The following is a 7,500-nucleotide window of genomic DNA, read 5'->3' as shown; positions in this document are numbered from 1 at the left end:
ACGATGCCCCGTAACGCACATGAGAGCAATCCGGGCCAATTTCTCCCGTTTGATGGGGTCTATGTGTACAAATTTTGACTTTTTTGAGTGCACGTGCCAATCTGCTGGAAAAGCCTGTGGAAGTTTCACGGCGTTCGTACGATATTTGGCGACGCAAAAATGAGCGATTTCCCAGCTCGATGGAATTCGGCGCGACAGAAACGATGCCCCGTAACGCACATGAGAGCAATCCGGGCCAATTTCTCCCGTTTGATGGGGTCTATGTGTAAAAATTTTGACTTTTTTGAGTGCAGGTGCAAATCTGCTGGAAAAGCCTGTGGAAGTTTCACGGCGTTCGTACGATATTTGGCGACGCAAAAATGAGCGATTTCCAAGCTCGATGGAATTCGGAGCGAGAGAAACGATGCCCCGTAACGCACATGAGAGCAATCCGGGCCAATTTCTCCCGTTTGATGGGGTCTATGTGTAAAAATTTTGACTTTTTTGAGTGCAGGTGCAAATCTGCTGAAAAAGCCTGTGGAAGTTTCACGGCGTTCGTACGATATTTGGCGACGCAAAAATGAGCGATTTCCCAGCTCGAGAGAATTCGGCGCGAGAGAAACGATGCCCCGTAACGCACATGAGAGCAATCCGGGCCAATTTCTCCCGTTTGATGGGGTCTATGTGTAAAAATTTTGACTTTTTTGAGTGCAGGTGCAAATCTGCTGGAAAAGCCTGTGGAAGTTTCACGGCGTTCGTACGATATTTGGCGACGCAAAAATGAGCGATTTCCCAGCTCGATGGAATTCGGCGCGAGAGAAACGATGCCCCGTAACGCACATGAGAGCAATCCCGGCCAATTTCTCCCGTTTGATGGGGTCTATGTGTAAAAATTTTGACTTTTTTGAGTGCACGTGCAAATCTGCTGAAAAAGCCTGTGGAAGTTTCACGGCGTTCGTACGATATTTGGCGACGCAAAAATGAGCGATTTCCCAGCTCGATGGAATTCGGAGCGAGAGAAACGATGCCCCGTAACGCACATGAGAGCAATCCCGGCCAATTTCTCCCGTTTGATGGGGTCTATGTGTAAAAATTTTGACTTTTTTGAGTGCACGTGCAAATCTGCTGAAAAAGCCTGTGGAAGTTTCACGGCGTTCGTACGATATTTGGCGACGCAAAAATGAGCGTTTTGCCAGCCCGAGAGAATTCGGCGCGACAGAAACGATGCCCCGTAACGCACATGAGAGCAATCCGGGCCAATTTCTCCCGTTTGATGGGGTCTATGTGTAAAAATTTTGACTTTTTTGAGTGCAGGTGCAAATCTGCTGAAAAAGCCTGTGGAAGTTTCACGGCGTTCGTACGATATTTGGCGACGCAAAAATGAGCGATTTCCCAGCTCGAGAGAATTCGGCGCGAGAGAAACGATGCCCCGTAACGCACATGAGAGCAATCCGGGCCAATTTCTCCCGTTTGATGGGGTCTATGTGTAAAAATTTTGACTTTTTTGAGTGCACGTGCAAATCTGCTGAAAAAGCCTGTGGAAGTTTCACGGCGTTCGTACGATATTTGGCGACGCAAAAATGAGCGATTTCCCAGCTCGATGGAATTCGGAGCGAGAGAAACGATGCCCCGTAACGCACATGAGAGCAATCCCGGCCAATTTCTCCCGTTTGATGGGGTCTATGTGTAAAAATTTTGACTTTTTTGAGTGCACGTGCAAATCTGCTGGAAAAGCCTGTGGAAGTTTCACGGCGTTCGTACGATATTTGGCGACGCAAAAATGAGCGATTTCCCAGCTCGATGGAATTCGGCGCGACAGAAACGATGCCCCGTAACGCACATGAGAGCAATCCGGGCCAATTTCTCCCGTTTGATGGGGTCTATGTGTAAAAATTTTGACTTTTTTGAGTGCAGGTGCAAATCTGCTGAAAAAGCCTGTGGAAGTTTCACGGCGTTCGTACGATATTTGGCGACGCAAAAATGAGCGATTTCCCAGCTCGAGAGAATTCGGCGCGAGAGAAACGATGCCCCGTAACGCACATGAGAGCAATCCCGGCCAATTTCTCCCGTTTGATGGGGTCTATGTGTAAAAATTTTGACTTTTTTGAGTGCACGTGCAAATCTGCTGGAAAAGCCTGTGGAAGTTTCACGGCGTTCGTACGATATTTGGCGACGCAAAAATGAGCGATTTCCCAGCTCGATGGAATTCGGAGCGAGAGAAACGATGCCCCGTAACGCACATGAGAGCAATCCCGGCCAATTTCTCCCGTTTGATGGGGTCTATGTGTACAAATTTTGACTTTTTTGAGTGCACGTGCCAATCTGCTGGAAAAGCCTGTGGAAGTTTCACGGCGTTCGTACGATATTTGGCGACGCAAAAATGAGCGATTTCCCAGCTCGATGGAATTCGGCGCGACAGAAACGATGCCCCGTAACGCACATGAGAGCAATCCGGGCCAATTTCTCCCGTTTGATGGGGTCTATGTGTAAAAATTTTGACTTTTTTGAGTGCAGGTGCAAATCTGCTGAAAAAGCCTGTGGAAGTTTCACGGCGTTCGTACGATATTTGGCGACGCAAAAATGAGCGATTTCCCAGCTCGAGAGAATTCGGCGCGAGAGAAACGATGCCCCGTAACGCACATGAGAGCAATCCGGGCCAATTTCTCCCGTTTGATGGGGTCTATGTGTACAAATTTTGACTTTTTTGAGTGCACGTGCCAATCTGCTGGAAAAGCCTGTGGAAGTTTCACGGCGTTCGTACGATATTTGGCGACGCAAAAATGAGCGATTTCCCAGCTCGATGGAATTCGGCGCGACAGAAACGATGCCCCGTAACGCACATGAGAGCAATCCGGGCCAATTTCTCCCGTTTGATGGGGTCTATGTGTAAAAATTTTGACTTTTTTGAGTGCAGGTGCAAATCTGCTGAAAAAGCCTGTGGAAGTTTCACGGCGTTCGTACGATATTTGGCGACGCAAAAATGAGCGATTTCCCAGCTCGAGAGAATTCGGCGCGAGAGAAACGATGCCCCGTAACGCACATGAGAGCAATCCGGGCCAATTTCTCCCGTTTGATGGGGTCTATGTGTAAAAATTTTGACTTTTTTGAGTGCACGTGCAAATCTGCTGAAAAAGCCTGTGGAAGTTTCACGGCGTTCGTACGATATTTGGCGACGCAAAAATGAGCGATTTCCCAGCTCGAGAGAATTCGGCGCGAGAGAAACGATGCCCCGTAACGCACATGAGAGCAATCCGGGCCAATTTCTCCCGTTTGATGGGGTCTATGTGTAAAAATTTTGACTTTTTTGAGTGCACGTGCAAATCTGCTGAAAAAGCCTGTGGAAGTTTCACGGCGTTCGTACGATATTTGGCGACGCAAAAATGAGCGATTTCCCAGCTCGATGGAATTCGGCGCGAGAGAAACGATGCCCCGTAACGCACATGAGAGCAATCCCGGCCAATTTCTCCCGTTTGATGGGGTCTATGTGTAAAAATTTTGACTTTTTTGAGTGCACGTGCAAATCTGCTGAAAAAGCCTGTGGAAGTTTCACGGCGTTCGTACGATATTTGGCGACGCAAAAATGAGCGATTTCCCAGCTCGATGGAATTCGGAGCGAGAGAAACGATGCCCCGTAACGCACATGAGAGCAATCCCGGCCAATTTCTCCCGTTTGATGGGGTCTATGTGTACAAATTTTGACTTTTTTGAGTGCACGTGCCAATCTGCTGGAAAAGCCTGTGGAAGTTTCACGGCGTTCGTACGATATTTGGCGACGCAAAAATGAGCGATTTCCCAGCTCGATGGAATTCGGCGCGACAGAAACGATGCCCCGTAACGCACATGAGAGCAATCCGGGCCAATTTCTCCCGTTTGATGGGGTCTATGTGTAAAAATTTTGACTTTTTTGAGTGCAGGTGCAAATCTGCTGGAAAAGCCTGTGGAAGTTTCACGGCGTTCGTACGATATTTGGCGACGCAAAAATGAGCGATTTCCAAGCTCGATGGAATTCGGAGCGAGAGAAACGATGCCCCGTAACGCACATGAGAGCAATCCGGGCCAATTTCTCCCGTTTGATGGGGTCTATGTGTAAAAATTTTGACTTTTTTGAGTGCAGGTGCAAATCTGCTGAAAAAGCCTGTGGAAGTTTCACGGCGTTCGTACGATATTTGGCGACGCAAAAATGAGCGATTTCCCAGCTCGAGAGAATTCGGCGCGAGAGAAACGATGCCCCGTAACGCACATGAGAGCAATCCGGGCCAATTTCTCCCGTTTGATGGGGTCTATGTGTAAAAATTTTGACTTTTTTGAGTGCAGGTGCAAATCTGCTGGAAAAGCCTGTGGAAGTTTCACGGCGTTCGTACGATATTTGGCGACGCAAAAATGAGCGATTTCCCAGCTCGATGGAATTCGGCGCGAGAGAAACGATGCCCCGTAACGCACATGAGAGCAATCCCGGCCAATTTCTCCCGTTTGATGGGGTCTATGTGTAAAAATTTTGACTTTTTTGAGTGCACGTGCAAATCTGCTGAAAAAGCCTGTGGAAGTTTCACGGCGTTCGTACGATATTTGGCGACGCAAAAATGAGCGATTTCCCAGCTCGATGGAATTCGGAGCGAGAGAAACGATGCCCCGTAACGCACATGAGAGCAATCCCGGCCAATTTCTCCCGTTTGATGGGGTCTATGTGTAAAAATTTTGACTTTTTTGAGTGCACGTGCAAATCTGCTGAAAAAGCCTGTGGAAGTTTCACGGCGTTCGTACGATATTTGGCGACGCAAAAATGAGCGATTTCCCAGCTCGAGAGAATTCGGCGCGAGAGAAACGATGCCCCGTAACGCACATGAGAGCAATCCGGGCCAATTTCTCCCGTTTGATGGGGTCTATGTGTAAAAATTTTGACTTTTTTGAGTGCAGGTGCAAATCTGCTGAAAAAGCCTGTGGAAGTTTCACGGCGTTCGTACGATATTTGGCGACGCAAAAATGAGCGATTTCCCAGCTCGATGGAATTCGGCGCGAGAGAAACGATGCCCCGTAACGCACATGAGAGCAATCCGGGCCAATTTCTCCCGTTTGATGGGGTCTATGTGTAAAAATTTTGACTTTTTTGAGTGCAGGTGCAAATCTGCTGAAAAAGCCTGTGGAAGTTTCACGGCGTTCGTACGATATTTGGCGACGCAAAAATGAGCGATTTCCCAGCTCGAGAGAATTCGGCGCGAGAGAAACGATGCCCCGTAACGCACATGAGAGCAATCCGGGCCAATTTCTCCCGTTTGATGGGGTCTATGTGTAAAAATTTTGACTTTTTTGAGTGCAGGTGCAAATCTGCTGAAAAAGCCTGTGGAAGTTTCACGGCGTTCGTACGATATTTGGCGACGCAAAAATGAGCGATTTCCCAGCTCGATGGAATTCGGAGCGAGAGAAACGATGCCCCGTAACGCACATGAGAGCAATCCGGGCCAATTTCTCCCGTTTGATGGGGTCTATGTGTAAAAATTTTGACTTTTTTGAGTGCAGGTGCAAATCTGCTGAAAAAGCCTGTGGAAGTTTCACGGCGTTCGTACGATATTTGGCGACGCAAAAATGAGCGATTTCCCAGCTCGAGAGAATTCGGCGCGAGAGAAACGATGCCCCGTAACGCACATGAGAGCAATCCGGGCCAATTTCTCCCGTTTGATGGGGTCTATGTGTAAAAATTTTGACTTTTTTGAGTGCACGTGCAAATCTGCTGGAAAAGCCTGTGGAAGTTTCACGGCGTTCGTACGATATTTGGCGACGCAAAAATGAGCGATTTCCCAGCTCGATGGAATTCGGAGCGAGAGAAACGATGCCCCGTAACGCACATGAGAGCAATCCCGGCCAATTTCTCCCGTTTGATGGGGTCTATGTGTACAAATTTTGACTTTTTTGAGTGCACGTGCCAATCTGCTGGAAAAGCCTGTGGAAGTTTCACGGCGTTCGTACGATATTTGGCGACGCAAAAATGAGCGATTTCCCAGCTCGATGGAATTCGGCGCGACAGAAACGATGCCCCGTAACGCACATGAGAGCAATCCGGGCCAATTTCTCCCGTTTGATGGGGTCTATGTGTAAAAATTTTGACTTTTTTGAGTGCAGGTGCAAATCTGCTGAAAAAGCCTGTGGAAGTTTCACGGCGTTCGTACGATATTTGGCGACGCAAAAATGAGCGATTTCCCAGCTCGAGAGAATTCGGCGCGAGAGAAACGATGCCCCGTAACGCACATGAGAGCAATCCGGGCCAATTTCTCCCGTTTGATGGGGTCTATGTGTACAAATTTTGACTTTTTTGAGTGCACGTGCCAATCTGCTGGAAAAGCCTGTGGAAGTTTCACGGCGTTCGTACGATATTTGGCGACGCAAAAATGAGCGATTTCCCAGCTCGATGGAATTCGGCGCGACAGAAACGATGCCCCGTAACGCACATGAGAGCAATCCGGGCCAATTTCTCCCGTTTGATGGGGTCTATGTGTAAAAATTTTGACTTTTTTGAGTGCAGGTGCAAATCTGCTGAAAAAGCCTGTGGAAGTTTCACGGCGTTCGTACGATATTTGGCGACGCAAAAATGAGCGATTTCCCAGCTCGAGAGAATTCGGAGCGAGAGAAACGATGCCCCGTAACGCACATGAGAGCAATCCCGGCCAATTTCTCCCGTTTGATGGGGTCTATGTGTACAAATTTTGACTTTTTTGAGTGCACGTGCCAATCTGCTGGAAAAGCCTGTGGAAGTTTCACGGCGTTCGTACGATATTTGGCGACGCAAAAATGAGCGATTTCCCAGCTCGATGGAATTCGGAGCGAGAGAAACGATGCCCCGTAACGCACATGAGAGCAATCCCGGCCAATTTCTCCCGTTTGATGGGGTCTATGTGTACAAATTTTGACTTTTTTGAGTGCACGTGCCAATCTGCTGGAAAAGCCTGTGGAAGTTTCACGGCGTTCGTACGATATTTGGCGACGCAAAAATGAGCGATTTCCCAGCTCGATGGAATTCGGCGCGACAGAAACGATGCCCCGTAACGCACATGAGAGCAATCCCGGCCAATTTCTCCCGTTTGATGGGGTCTATGTGTAAAAATTTTGACTTTTTTGAGTGCACGTGCAAATCTGCTGAAAAAGCCTGTGGAAGTTTCACGGCGTTCGTACGATATTTGGCGACGCAAAAATGAGCGATTTCCCAGCTCGATGGAATTCGGCGCGAGAGAAACGATGCCCCGTAACGCACATGAGAGCAATCCCGGCCAATTTCTCCCGTTTGATGGGGTCTATGTGTAAAAATTTTGACTTTTTTGAGTGCACGTGCCAATCTGCTGGAAAAGCCTGTGGAAGTTTCATCCGACGAAAAAAGCACGTTCTCGAGAAAGCAGGAGAGCTAAGTCATTCACAAATTAGCTGGATTTGGCTTGTGGTTCGTTTCCCAAGTAACAGAGCGGCATCAACCTTTAAGTGCACGCCAGTACATCCCCGTGGGATACAGGGGGTCTCGGCGGACTTTGCTCGGGGGAA

This window comes from Lampetra planeri, chromosome 4, assembly GCF_965212315.1.
Source record: "Lampetra planeri chromosome 4, kcLamPlan1.2.h2, whole genome shotgun sequence".
Taxonomy (NCBI): Eukaryota; Metazoa; Chordata; class Hyperoartia; order Petromyzontiformes; family Petromyzontidae; genus Lampetra; species Lampetra planeri.
Note: the sequence above shows the minus strand (reverse complement) of the source record.